Source organism: Equus quagga, chromosome 2 (genome assembly GCF_021613505.1).
Source record: "Equus quagga isolate Etosha38 chromosome 2, UCLA_HA_Equagga_1.0, whole genome shotgun sequence".
NCBI lineage: Eukaryota > Metazoa > Chordata > Mammalia > Perissodactyla > Equidae > Equus > Equus quagga.
This window is the reverse complement of record NC_060268.1, coordinates 163,786,808-163,802,353: the sequence shown is the minus strand read 5'-3', so window position 1 is coordinate 163,802,353 and position 15,546 is coordinate 163,786,808. Positions and strand designations below refer to the sequence as shown.

Below are 15,546 nucleotides of genomic sequence, written 5' to 3'. Positions count from 1 at the left end.
CCTGGGGTTCACAGGTCGGATCCTGGGTGTGGACCTACACACTGCTCATCAAGCCATGCTGTGGCAGCATCCCACATACAAAAATAGAGGAAGACTGAGACAGACGTTAGCTCAGGGACAATCTTCCTCAAGCAAAAAGAAGAAGATTGGCAGCAGATGTTAGCTCAGAGTCAATCTTCCTCACCAAAAAACAAAGAAAAAACCACCAATATTTTCCAGCAAAGGCAGAAATATCATTCTAATCTTGGTTCAAGTCTTTTTGTACAGTCACCAACAAGAACGAGCTTAAATAAATCAGCAGCATAGCATAGGGTTTAAAGGAATTAGCCCTGGGCTCAAATCTTGGCTCTGCCACTTATTAACTGTATGATCTCGGGCAAATTACTCAACTAAACTTCAGATAATTTAGGTAAAGTGCTTAACAAGATCTTTGGCAGGTGTTAAGGGCTGAGAAAAATGGTTAATGATTAATTAAGTAATTATATATAACAGATATATAACAACAAAGATAGTCTTATCATAACATTTTCAAACCCTCCTTTCAACTCATATTGTCAGTTCCTTCTTGTCTGGCTCTGACAGGCCTATTCCAGGTATCGTGACCTCCACTGACCTATAACTGGTTCTACTACTTCCAGTTCTACCCATGGCTACTACCATAGGCAGTTTCTGGAAGTTAGGAAAAACTTGACAAAAATCAGAACAAAACAGGAGGCCTCTTGAGTAAACCAAAACAATAAAATCCACTTTGAAACAGTGAATTCACTCAAGTAGGAATCACTGCCTTAGAAACTGAAACAGAGAAAAAGGGTAAGAGAAAAAAAAATCAAAGTATTCAAGTACTCTTAAAACCCTTACCTCCAGTTAAGCAAATGATTTGTTTGATGATTTTAAGCCCAAACAAATTCTAAACAACATCATTATTGTCTGCAAGAGCCCTCAATAACCAGAACTAATGAAACATGCCTCATTAAATTAAAAGTGGTAAAGAAAATTATTTAATGATTTCACCACTGGTAGACTATTTTTTGATATAAAGTCTCAACAACTTCTTAAAGGTTCTCCTTTCCTATGCATTCCAACTAGTGGTGAATTAGTTCTTCTCCATGTGTTTAGGCCTTCTGCTGGGAAGCATAATTAAAACTAAGCAAGCAACAATTCCACTTGGTACTAAGATCCTGTCAAATCCTTCAATGAGCTGAGTCTGATTTCTCCAGTAGCCAGCTGAGAGTTCTGTAAGAAAAACTTGGAGCTGCTCAACTTGATGCTGGCCACTCAGTAGATGGCACTCTTCCCTTTGAGCCCAAATCAAACAAGCGCCAAGAAGCATGTCCTGTGACATTCAGGTGTGATACAAAGCAGGAATTCTCTCTTCAAAGCACTTAGAGTCACAACCCCTCCAGAAACGCATTCATCAAAAGCTGATGGTCCAACTAGACACTTTTAAAGAGCCTGGGGAAGTTCAGATTATAAAACATCAAACACTATATAAAATCACCTAACTCAAGTGATTACCAAGTAATCAGCTTCTCAGAGCCTTTACTATGTCAAGCAGATACGCTGTTCTTATTCAGTAATAAAATGTTCCTGCCTTATTACATTCTGCTATACAGGTGACAGCCTTTCAGTGGCTAGTGACCAAATCCTTGTTTATCTATCAACTGCTTCATTAGGGTATTTAATGACAGCAAAGTGTTTAGAGAACTATGATTTTGTCATTCTCAACATTCATTAAGACCAATGAAAGATGTATTACTTTCATATTACTTTCAACATTTTTTGGTTAGAAATAATTTGATATCCACTTAAAAAGAATCAAACATCCTAAAATAAAATTACTGTAGATCTAGTTTTGAAAAAAAAGAAAGTGTTTAAAGTCTTATGGATTTCTGATTCATTAACAATATGTATTACTTTAATACATAATGGCTCCCAACTATTACGTGATGAGTAAGGTTTCTCACATTCCTGTTTCAGAGATTTTTTTTGAAATTTAAAAAGCAGACAGTATGGAGAGAGATGGAAGGAAATTTCTTTTGGTGCAACCTCCGGTTGAATGGCAAACTTTTCAGCAATCAGCTAGGAAACCTTAAAAATTCCACCTTTCTCTAGGAGAGATATAACTCAGGCCTGGCAATGAAAATCACAGAAGGCGTGGTAAGAAGAACACTATTTTAAAGTTAAAAAAAAAAAGTAGGAAGTGGGGATAAGGAATAAGACCAATATATCAACTTCACTGCTAATCTCTTTCCCTCTTTCACCTCTCATCCGTGCCGTTCATGGTATACACTTAAGCTCATTCAACAAAACCACTTGAGTTCTGACCATCACCCTTCCCCAACCACTTCCTTAGATATTAAAAGGCTGACCTTACAGAATCTTTTTCTTATGTACTAATAAAACAAATAAGATTAGAAGTGACAATGCAGCTAATAGTTGATGGCTCTAATTTCTGAAGGATTAAAACTAGAGTGTTCTTAAAGAGTCCCTGGGGAAGCCTTGATTCCCAAATATACTTCTTTAGACATACCAAGTAAGCCTAATTACCTTCTCCATGAGGATATTGAGTAAACCCGTCTTTTTGCTATGACATTAGTCATTCCAGCAGATCAAAAGATGACAGGATGAGAATATTGTATGGAAAAGGAAAAAGGAAATGCTGTCCTTGCACAGGATGGGCTGAGCCATTGTGGAAGAAGTTCAGAGAAACATTGCTGATGGTGACAAATTAAAGGCATACACCAAGCCCCTAAGATACTGAAAAACAGCACTTCTCCAACCTGATTACTTTCCACATTGTTGGAATTCCAGCTCCTCTAGCAGGCAACCATCAACAGCCATGGGAACTGAATTAAACAGGCTTCTGAACTCACACCTGCACTGTCCTTTCCTCTTTCATCCAAGGAATGAGCACTTTCTTGGTGGGAGATGGGGGAGTAAAAAATTACAAGAATAAATTTAAAGGGACATGAGAGTTAGTAAAAAGAATAAAATAATTTCACATATGTTACTTAGAGTTAGGTTTTCATCTTGCTTAATCCATTGCTTGCCTTAATGCAAATTGTGAGCACTAAATTTTTTTATTCTGTTTTATTAATACATACAGTATACTTCTTGACACATTGGTTTTAATAACATTATGTCGGTATTGCTCTTAAGTTTCTAAAAAATGTTTCTACCCCCTCGCTTGCCAGTTGGGGGAAACTTATCCTATAGAAATCACGTAACGCCTAACTGCAGAAAAAGTGAGTTCATAACCCGAGGTTCAAACAGTAGCCTTGTTTGAGGAGGTAGCAATCTTAAATGCTGGTTAATGTACTGCCTAGACATCAACATCCTCAGGCCCAGTTTCAGGCAACTTGAAACAAAGAGGTTCAAAGTTCACTGTATATCAGGGAGTTTTACCATTTCCAACTAAGCTTTAACTAGAGCCAACTTTTAAAAAAAGTAAATGTAAAGAATATGGTGGTGATTCAGATCAGTTTGACAGGCAAAAGCTCAACTGAAACCTAAATTCAGTATAAAGACATAACTGTGTCAAAGCCTATACATCTTTTACAATAATAGTTCAGCTTTGGCATAGTTAAAAACTAGTCTACACTATCATCCTAAGAAGAAAATTTATAGGAATGGTAAGCCTTTTAATATCAAAGATGGGTTTCATCCATTTTATGCCTTTTAATATAAAAATGCTACTACTTTTTGGATTATGCTACACAACACTGAAAGCCACATTGATTCTTTAAGGTTTCTAGGATACTCTAAATTGAATTGCTCCTTCAGCATAGTAAGTAATGTCCTAGAAACTTGAAAGAGTTTATTACCGCAGCTTTTCAAAGATACCGAACAGTTTAAGGAAACAAGAGACTCTGATTCTCATTATCTATGTTATCGCTTAAGTCTTTAGGGAAAGTTAAACAGTACTTTCTTAACACTGAAATATGCTTTCAACTGCCCAATTCACTTAATTTTGAACTTTATTTTGACACCTGTCCAGATATAAAAGATCAACATTATTAAAATACAGGTGAAATAAATAAACAAAAAGTCCACAAACCTTTTTTTCTCCAACACTTTCAGTTAATTTTCAATTAGGTTGTTGTTCTATGCATACTGTTGGTACTCAAATATTTATTGCGTGAAGCCAGGTGAATAATTTCTAACTTTACCTAAAAAGAAGGATATCCCCCAAGTTACACGCATGTGTGTCCATAACTACCTACTGCTAGAAGAAAAAAAATAACTAAATTCATCTAATTATTATATATAAGAGATAAACTTTCTTTCAAGACACAGTCAATGAAAGACTTCTAACCTCTATGATTTAGAGAAAATTCTTAATATATACAACCCATTAGAGTAAAAATTTGAGATTGTCTTGGCTTTTGACCAAGAGAATTTAGTCACTGGTAGAACCAGAAAGGCTTTATAACAATCTCATCTATAAATACTCTGGCATGGACCCCAAGATCAAATGATGAAACATTAACATAGAAGATATGAAATAAAGTATTAGGGCACTCATTTTGAATCTCAATGACATGACACAGTCTATGAACACAATTAATTTCAAATAGGGTGTCTAAGATTAAAAGGAAGAATAGCACTCTTGATTAAATATTTAAAATTTTTTCTATTCAAACTCTACATATTTAATATTTCCAAAGGAATCTGAAACAGCACTGAATATTAATTATAGCAAAAAAAATTAGTGTTTATTTAGTGTGAGAAACAGATTAGTCACCTGTGTCTTCAATACAGCTTGAGCCTTCTTAATTCAACATATGCTTGGTTTTTTCGGGTTTTTTTGGGGGGGAGTGCTGAGGAAGATTCGCCCTGAGCTAACACCAGTGCCAATCTCCCTCTATTTTTCAGTACATGAGCCACCAGCACAGAATGGCTGCTAACAGAGCAGTGTAGGTCCATACCCGGGAACCAAACCCAGGCCAGAGAAGTGAAGCACACTGAACTTAAGCACTAGGCCACCAGGGCTGGCCCAACGCATGCTTGTTTTTGAACAATTTGTCCTAACATTACATTTCACTAAATTGTCAACAAAGGACATATCAGCTCTCTACAATAATTCTAAACATTACTTAACATAGCTCCTAATTTAGGTTACAATTAATTTGCTTTACCTATCAACTACGCTGATGAAGCAGCAACACAGTTCCTCTAAACATGTGAGTGACACAGTATAAGCCACAAGTTACATCTTTTTACGTAAGGCTAATTTTAAGAGGCAACTCAGGTGGAATTTAGAACAAACGGAAGTTAAAATCCATCTCAGGTTGATATGGTATTGGTAAGGAGAAGATCCGGCCTATTGATTTAGCTCAGAACCAGAGTATCTCCAACGGGTGTTAGTGCCTATTGGGCCAGTTGGAACCCTACACACCTGGCAAGCTTAAAAAAACAAGAAAGACTTTAATATCTTCAGTAATTAAAAAGATAACATACTCCAGCCCAAATTCTAGCATTGTACCTAAGCATATGTTGTGTAAATCAAAAGAGAATCCTCTTCCAAAGTCAAAAGGTGATTCTACTCAATGCAGATTAATCACCACCCTTCAGATTTAAATACAACCTCTTGATAGTATTAACACAGGAGGGTGTGGCTAAACAAGACACATGCACACCTGTAGTCTTGGGGATACTGTGAAGACCTTTCATTAATTTGAAACTACTACCATAAGTGTAATAGCAGCAGGGCCCACTAGTTACATGGGCTCACTCTTGAGCCAGACTCTGGGTTCAGAACCAGCCTGTGCCACCTAGCAGCTCTACGCCTTGGGCAAAATACTTAACCTCTCTACGTCTGTTTAGTCATTGGGTTGTCATGAAGATTAGGTAAATTAAATCATATAAAACTCTGTGCCTGGCATAGAGGTTGAGCAAATAAATATTGGCTGTTACAAATACTTGCTGAGTCTTCACTTGCTGGGTAGCATGACATAACTGTCTTCAAAAAATTTCATTTTATATAATGATGATGATAAACACACAAAGCACTTACTGAGTACCAGACTATACTCTAAGCACTTTACATGCAACAACTCAGTTAAGGTTCTGATATTATCACTCCCCAACATGCTACAAATTCAATTTGTTCAGAGTTGGGGGTCTATGCTTTTATGTGATTTCTTCCCTCAATAGAAGTGCTTCTCATACCCCGATGATATGTATAAGTGCTGCCCAGAACTGTTAACTGTTTTGAGATAGGCGAGTTTAAACAGCTAATAATCTATATACCCTTGGGTGTGACAAAAACACTCACACATGATAAACCTACTTCAGGAAGCCTCACAACCTCAGAAGTTGGGCTCCACCCTGTAACTAGTTTTAGGATTGTGTGTAGGAGGTGGGCTGATGCTGATGCTATGTCCTCAAAGTCTCAAATGACATTCTGGTTTCACAAAGATCAAATCCACACTTTAAACATCATTAAGCAAAACTCACATTCATCCCAGTATAACATTATTAAAAAGGGGTCAGAAATAGCAAAGTGTACAATATAACTTTCTCATTCATTTTCAGAACATAAAACTTATATTCTGAAAATATAATCCTTCTATTGTGCAAAATATTTCCCAGGTGTCATATGCTCACCTATGTCATATGTCAAATGTTTACCAACAAACATTTCCTGATATCATACATGTAAAAAGCTGCAACATACTGAATGCCTCATAACCATCTCAAGAACTCTTAAATTATGTTTAACAGTCAAAATGGATACAACCCCATTCCCCTTTTTTTGGTTTAAAAGCAACGATTACCAACATGCCAGCACTTGAGATCTATTTTACAAGTTAGCACAGAGGGAACTCTTTGCAAAGATGAAGAGTTAAACGTAGCAACAGTGGCCATTTTTTTCTGGTCTTTCCTCTGCAAAGTTAATCTGCTCAATTTAAGCAAAGGAAAATGAGTTACAATACAATTATAATACAATTGAGACCTAGATATAAAATCTTTATGCATATGCTCCAAAAGTAATTTAACCCTATAAATGAGTCAGTCTCATACCCTAATTACATAAACTTTTTTAATAGTCAAGCATCTTAACTTAAAAACGACAAATTACGCTGTACTCTTATTCTCTTTAACATCACCCTCATTAGAAGTCTTCTAAAGGCAAAATTAGGATGTATTCGGCATGATGTAGACGCACTCCATTCCAAGAAAAGCAACCATTTCATACCGCTAAATCTAAAATGTCGTGTAATTGAACATAAACGTGCACACACGTTTATGTAGCTGGTTCCAACTCCCAGAATCTTATCAACTGCACCAAATTTACATATAATCCCCACTCAAAGCCTCTTGCTTGAGTTAAATTCCATTTCTCTCCATACTACTCTAAGCAGGTTAATTGCAACAGCACATGTGCCAAAGAAATTAGTGGTTTTACTTACGCTCCCCTTTTAAACAGGCACCTACTTGCAATTAAATCTCTGCAACAAAAAAAGTTCACCTGAGGCCATTCATGCTGTTTTAATAGAGGCCTAGCTTATTCTTCCTATCTCTGTGGTCTTGCCTCAGCTATATTAGCATACCTCCAAAGAGGATGGACGTGCCCCAAACAGCAGCAAAGAGGACCTGCCGCCAACTCTGCTTGTCACCCCGGGCAGGAAGCGCAACCTAACGTGTATACGTTTGTAGGGGTGGGGTGTGTGTGTCTGGTGTGTGTGTTGGGGGGATGGGGACGCGCATTACGGGAGAAAGGTGGTTGAACACTTTCGACTCGTAACAAAAGTTTTTTTAAATGAGGAAAATAAAACAAACCGCGCTCCCTCCCTTCCGTCCACCTTTCCAAGCGCGGGAACCTCCCAGCCTCCTGGAGCGCACCTTCAGAGCTTAAGGGTCCCGGATCTGCGAAGCCTCAGCTAGCTCGACGCTTTTAGCACTGCCCGCCCTCCCGGGGAAACCGGCGGCGCCCCCCGCAAGTCCACTCCCCTCGGACCAGCCCAAGCCTCCCATTCTCGCCCCTGGCGGGGTCTGGGGAGGGTGGGTTCACCTGAGGCCGCAAGGGCAGCCCATAGGAAGTTCCCTCAGCCCCGCACGACCCCCTGGAACGGTCCCCGCAGCCCAGCCCGCGCGGGCGCCCGCCGTCCCCGCTGGGAGGAGGGGCGGAACGGCGGCGCCTTCTCTCCCCTCAGGATTACCTCGCAGCGCGCAGCCGGCTTTGTGCCGCCCTTCCTCCTTCTCCGCGGCCGCGGGGGCTGCAGGGCCGCCCGAACCGCCGCCGCCGCCTCTTAAGCTCCGAAAGGCTCCAGAGGAGAGAGCAGAAGGGGAGCGGGCGTGAGGAGGGAGGGACCTGGGGCCGAGCCCTGTGGAGCAGGAAACGGCGACACCTGGGTCGCCGATGCCTCTAGCTCTCGCTCTCAGTTCTTGAAAAGATACTTTAAACCCCTTTCCATCCCCTCCCGCCCCCGGCTCTGGCGACCGTTACGGGCAGGCGGCTCGCGCTCTGGCGGGACTGGCCGAGCGAGCCCCGAGCGTCCCCCCGGCCCCGCCTCCTAAAGCCCCTCCCTTAGGCCCCCAAGCGCCCCCCTGGCTCCACCCCCTACAGGCCCGCCCCTCGCAGCCCCCGAGCGCCTCTGGTCCCGCCTCTCGAGCCCCCAGGCGTCCTGGCCACGCCCCTCGGAATCACAAGACGCTCTTCGCCCAGCCTCCTCGAGGCCCCGCCCCTCGCGGCCCCACGCTCCCCTCGGAGCCGCGGCCCCGCCCCCTGCGGCCCCCTCCCCGCCCGCTAGCACCGAGCGTCTGAAGCCGGGGCCCCGGGGGTCCACTGGTCGCGCCTTGGGGAGGGCCTGCCGCAGGGTGGCCGCCTGGCACCTTTTCAACGTCCTTCGCCAGCTATGCATCTCCGATCCGCGGCGTCCCATGAGGGTCGGAGGGGGAAACGACCCCGACGGAAACCCGACTACGGGGGGGAGGAGGGGCGCCTCGGAAATGTCGCCTGCCGTAACTTGAGCGAGCCCCCCGCTCCCGAAGCTGAGGCACCGCTTTTGGGGGCAGCCTCTGCCTCCCACACTGGCTGCTGGGTCTTCAGGGGGAGGCCGCTACTAAGCTTCAACCTCCGCACGCCCCCCATAGGAGGGGCCTGGATATTCTTAACGCGTTTGCTTGTGGGGGCGCCTCCTACGCCTTCTTATCTCCCCAGAGGGACACGGCAGGGGCTCTCTCAGTCTTGCTCCACTGGGACCCGTCGAGGGTCTCCACCCCTACTTTGGCCTCTGGGCTTGTGACCTTATGAGAGCCGATCTCTCAGGATTGAAAAGTCAAGGCGCCACCAGCCTTCAAAATGAATCCAGGTAGAGTAAACTTTGCAAGACGCAATTGCAGGGATGTGGATCCATCCACAGGTGACACTGGGCCGTCCACCCCCGCTGCCCAGACGCGTTTCTCACCCCAACCTATTCTCGAAATAGACCTCCCAGCAACGCAAATCTTTCTCTGCCACCCACGACTTGCACATCCCTCCCGCACACATGTCCTCCACGGCACGAATCCCCTCGCAAGCACACCCCTCCGAGCGCCATTCTGGTTATTCATGGTCCCCTGGGTCAACCTCACCCTAATACACACAGCAAACTTCACTCCCCACCCTTATCTGCCTTCGTTTCCAAGGCACTGGCGACAGTCCACTTCATTTCCTTCCTCCTCTGCAGACTCTTCTCTTCCCCCTCAAATACTTCACGCCATCCCCCTCATCTTCATCTCCTCCCTCTTCCCTAAAAATGTGCTAATTAAAATGTAGTTTCCTCTTCCCACATATGAAGTGTGGAAAATGAATCTTGTCTTGGCACAAACTGTGATTCGTTTATCCTCGTTTTCTCTCCCCACTGGACTAAGGCGATAGAAATTTCAGTCTACCACCATCTCCCATCTGTTCAAAATCTAGCCATGCCTTATGATTTTTAAATACCCCTAAAGGATCTGGGGAAGGCTTCCTGGTTTTGGGGAGAAAATATTTAGAAAATGCTCAGCCTGTCGTTTTATTTGGCATTTTAAAATATCTGCAGTATTCGAGAGAGATATTGGGAGTGGCTGGATGTTTTCTTGCATTTAAAAAGCAAAAAATGACAAGCTTTGCATGCATCGTTAGCCTTTTTATGAATAGCAGAAAAAAAAGTATGTTAAGCGCACATATCAGACAATAGTCTCTGCTATACAGGGCATTTGCCAGTCACAAATCTAGACCCCCCTCAAAGGAAGACAAATTAACATAATCCGTTTTAGGCATGTCTGATGAGCAATCTTTTCCACGATCATTCCCTTTCCCACAGTTTCTGGACAACATGGATAAAAGATCTGCTTACCCGCTGAAGATCCAAGGTTTTCTTGTGTCCAGGGTAATAGACGTGTGTGTCTTCTAGGTGTGGATTCTGCAGTGCTGCACAGAAACCCACTGCAGCCTCAGACCGGCGGCGGTGGCCGCGGCGGCGGCGGCGGCGGCGGCGGCGGCTGCAGCAGCAGCAGCTTCTCCCAAAGCTGAGTAGTAAAGTGTGTGACTTCGAGACTCCACAATTACCATTAAGCGCTTGCTTCAAACAGAAGAGGCGGAATCTTTCTTAAAGGAATGGGTTTTGTTTTTCCTCTCCACTATTGCTTCATAAGAGGCAGAAAGGGTGGAAGCAGGGAGTTTTTTTGGACTGAGTAAAGCGGTACAGCTGTGGGAGGTCAAGGTTAAAATTAACTGGGTGATCCGATTCAGTGTGAGTCAATGAAATGCTAGAAGCATTGGTTTTAAAGAGCCCTGCTAACTTCAAACATTGGGGTCCAAGGCAAAAATAAAGCGGTGTGCCTTCAAGTTGATTGGTATTTTGTGTTCGTATTTAATTTTCAATCGTTGCACTAAAATGATAACTACATGAAAGAAGATTATTTAGTATTTAATACAAGAATGTGAAAGGAATAATATAATAAAACTTATTTATGTGACTAAGAGCAATGGAGTCAAGTCCCACTAACACTTATAAGCATACCTGGAATTTGAGTGAATATCAGTATTAGAAAATATATTATTGATAGGGGTCAATATGTACTCATGTTATAAAAATCACAATGTTACTTATAGAAAAAATCAAAAAAATAATATCTAAAATAATTTAGAAAATAATAGCAGAGTACTATACTATTTCAGTGGCAATTCAAAGTTTAGAAAAAATCAAAAACTTCTAAGTAGATTAATTTACCTCAAATGCATGTGAATCTACCATTTAGACTATTAAAATCTGATGTGTGCACACATGAGGAACTTGAGAGTCTGCATTATAACTTTAAATTTTATTTTATTTTTATTTATTTATTTATTTGAGGAAGATTAGCCCTGAGCTAACTAGTGCCAGTCCTCCTCTTTTTCTGAGGAAGCTTGGCCCTGAGGTAACATCCGTGCCTATCTTCCTCTGCTTTATATGTGGGACGCCTACCACAGCATGGCGTGTCAAGCAGTGCAATGTCCCCACCCGGGATCCGAAACAGCGAACCCCAGGCCGCCAAGAAGCCGAACATGGGAACTTAACCACTGTGCCAGCGGGCCAGCACCTAAATTTTATTTTTTTTTTAAGATTTTATTTTTTCCTTTTTCTCCCCAAAGCTCCCCGGTACATAGTTGTATATTCTTCGTTGTGGGTCCTTCTAGTTGTGGCATGTGGGACGCCTCCTCAGCGTGGCTTGATGAGCATTGCCATGTCTGCGCCCAGGATTCGAACCAATGAAACACTGGGCTGCCTGCAGCGGAGCGCGTGAACTTAACCACTCGGCCACGGGGCCAGACCCCCTAAACTTTATTTTTAATAATATTCTTTCATGTAAGCACTGAGCATCTGTGATTTTTTTCTTCATAGGTAAATGAAGAGGTGTGGTCTCAAAATATGAATAAAGAAAAATACAGAAAATATTCTGCAACTGATTTTCTTTGCCCAGCCTTTGTTAACTACCTCTGTGATCTTGAACAAGTAAGTAACCTTTCTGAGCCATAGTTCCCTATTTTGTAAAATGAGAAAGTTGGATTGAAATTTTCCTTTAGCGTTCAAAAATACTATGGTTTTATGATATTTATACATTTATATTTTTTGTTATTTAATGCATGTATGTCTCCCTCTCAATTACTTTTCCTGAAATCTTGGATTAAAGATAAATTTTTATTTTAAACATATAACTAGAGTTTGTGATTTACCACTATTCGGAAATTATTTTGCAAATAAAATAATCATTTTTGTAAAGTGAATTAACTTAACTTTATCTGATTTATGATTTTGTAGATAACTGTGACCAATTTTCCTGAAGCAGTACCCTACTATGTGGCTAAGGATATGGATTGACTGGAGTGCATAACGTATGTTTAATAGCAACAAAAACATTTTAAAACTGGAGCATCGTTGGATGGTAGAATTGGAACAGAGTTTAGAGCTCACCAACTCCAACCCTGAAATTTCACAAGCAGAAAAAACGGAAACCCACAGAAGCAGAATGGGGACACAGAGACAGAGCTAGGGTTAACTCTGAGTCTTCATTATTCATACACACACAAGGCAAATAAATAACACATGTGGGTTTCACATACGCATGTGGGGGCTATAGGACCTGTCACAACAAAAAAAGGTTGTTTCACTCAGTGACACTATTTGTGTACATGTAGTATAAACTAAAGAAATATATCAAACAAGTACTTATAATGTGGGTAAACATTAGCACAAATTTCTCCTTTGGGTTTGGAGGTGTTTATGCTAGAAAGTAAAGAAATTTGTCCAGGGACATATTTAAAAAAAGAAAAGTAACCTCCAAGGAGACTCACAACATTCCTTTGCAAACTCTTGCTTATCTTCCACCCAATTGACAGGGCCTTCAACTCTGTCACTTGTTTCCTTGCGCCCATTGGTGCCTCTGTTCCCTTTTGTCTACATCCTCAAGCATGCCTGCCAAGAGGAAAAGTTCGTTTTGGAGCCAGGCAGGGGAAAGTATTGTACAGAGACCTAATTCTGGCCTTCAGAGATGCTTTTTGGAAGTTGCTTCTTGGGCTAGATACTAAGATTTTCCCTTAAATCCTGATCTGGTGTTCCTAATAAGGAAGCTGGCACTAACCTAAGCCCATTTTCCCTAGTTTCAAGGGGATATTACAGTTAAAGTCTGTTATGTTAGATGACATAGCAAACTTGGTGTTTTGTCTACCTGGCAGGACAATTTATTACCTAGATTGAAAATTTTTTAAAAAGCCTCCCTCAGGGAGAGAATTGAAGAAAATTCATCGCCCAGTTTCTTCATCTGTTTTTGTTTATCTTGCTCTTCTGCAAAGAAGGCATATCATTTCATCTACCAGGTGGTAATGGACAATGAAAAAATGGCAATTATCTGTATAATTCAAAGCAACCCCCCCAAATTAAAAGCATTTCTTTGTACCTTCCCGAAAGCACTGAGCACAGTCTCTTATATAAAGGCACTCAATAGATACTTTAAAAAATGAATACACGAATTAATGAATGAATAGCCCCCAAAATATCCAGAAACTGATTACAAAGTGTTTTTGTTTGTTTGTAATTTGCATTGTCTAAAACAACTGACTCCATTCTCTACCTCCCTTTTCTAACACAGTCATGATCTAAGAGAAACAATCTCTTTTCTGTAGAGCTCTTTAGGCATGCCTGATTTGTATTCTCTGATTAAATTGTAGCCACAAATCTCCACATGAACTCTGGGCAGATCAAGCAGTAGCTGAGACACTGTTTGCCAAGAAAACACAAACTGAAGTTTCAGAATTCTGGTGCTCTGCTTCTAGTGGTGACACCAACTGGTTAGGTGACCTAAAACAAGTTTTTTGACATGCTTGTGCCTCAGTTCATCCATCTTTTAAGTGGTGGTGGTGGATTATAATACCTGCTTTACCTACTTCACAAGTGGTTGTGAAGTTCAAATGAGGTAATAAACGTAAAAATGCTTTGAACTTTTCAAAGCACTATCTAAATATAAGATATTATTATAGTCAGATGTATTTAAAATCAATTATCTAGTTCAAGGGACTTTACCCTAAATAACCTGTTTTACTGCTTATTGTTTCAAAAAGCAAACAGGTTTCTCTTTCTCTCCCTGTGTGTGTTTGGGCACACACACCCTGCTGCTCCCAATTTAACAACTCAGCTCTGAGGCTTCTCCCATGGGTTGGGAAATATGCATCGTCGGTATGAAGAGCTAAGAATTTGTATACAGAGTCCTTCTCCATCTCTTCCCCCAAATTTACCTTTTTGAAGCTCTGGGACAGAAAAGTAAACTCATTCAAACACAACAGCCTTTTCATACTACGTAATGTCATGTATCTAATCAGTGGGGTTAGATGAGCCATTCATTTGAAACTTGGCCATGCTACATACATTTTGATCACCCTTTTATGCCAAGCCTGTCTGGAAAGTACTTGGGGAACAGAGCAGGAAGGACTGACATGGAACTCATGCTAATGAGTTCTCCATTCCCTAAGGAGACATAATCAGGGCAACACTCAAGGATTCATCAACATATTTTATTAGCACTATGTGACCTATATGCTTTATTTTAAAGGAATTTCCTCAGCTAAATATCTGAGAGGTCCTTATACAACTGTTTAGGTAATCAGGCCTGATAAATTTCTGCAACATTAAAGGAATATCACCCTTAGGGTCCTCCTCTTTTTTTTTTTCTTAAAGATGTTTATCCTCATTTATTCATTTTTCATTTAGCGAGTCTTTTAAATCATTGTAGCTAAATAAATAACTGCTAATAAAGAAACAACTGCTTGGGGCTGGCCCCGTGGCCGAGTGGTTAAGTTCACGCGCTCCGCTGCAAGTGGCCCAGTGTTTCGTTGGTTCGAATCCTGGGCGCGGACATGGCACTGCTCATCAAACCATGCTGAGGCAGCGTCCCACATGCCACAACTAGAAGGACCCACAACGAAGACTACACAACTATGTACTGGGGGGCTTTGGGGAGAAAAAGGAAAAAAATAAAATCTTTAAAAAAATTAAAAATAAAAGAAACAACTGCTATAAATAAGATACTCTGAATTAGAGGCCCACTCATAGGTAGAACATAAAAACGCATACAAAATCATTTTAAGAGTTATCAGTTTCTCTATAGACAAACTGTAAAATGAATACAAAATATGCAAGTGCTATATGAAACCTAAAATACGTCAGTTTACCTATATACCTTTTCATCACATGGTCATATACCTTAAGATTTCAGCTGCTAATCTTTAATATATGTATATATCTAAATGACATGATCTTGAAACCAGCTGTTTTACTCCTCATGGCACTATTTCTAGAATGTGATCAGGAACTACCTGCAACAGAATTACTTGGGGTGTTTCCTAAAACGCTAATTCCTGGGCCTTCTCCTTGAATTAGAATCTTTTAAGAGAGCCCTGGATTGAGGATTTTTTAAGCACCCCAAGTGATTCTCATGTACACCACAATGTGGATGCTGCTGTCCCACGGAAACAATGCAGTGTTTTTAGAATCTCAGAGACAAGAAGAGTGCAACGCAGGTGGCTCCTTTTTCATTATGTGAGAG

General features: G+C 41.2%; 1 protein-coding gene across 4 annotated transcripts in view; it reads right to left on the bottom strand.

Moving 5' to 3' along the window:
• Positions 1–10,590, bottom strand: part of ADD3 (adducin 3) — a 139,039-nt gene extending 128,449 nt beyond the window's left edge. For 2 of the 4 annotated variants that reach the window (XM_046653688.1, XM_046653689.1), the window contains exon 1: positions 10,326–10,590. The gene's annotated coding sequence lies outside the window, so the exon portion shown is untranslated. Of the gene's footprint in view, positions 1–8,165; positions 8,506–10,325 lie in introns of those variants that run through there. The other 2 variants (XM_046653687.1, XM_046653692.1) reach the window with 2 other exon arrangements.
• Positions 10,591–15,546: the final 4,956 nt, after the last annotated feature.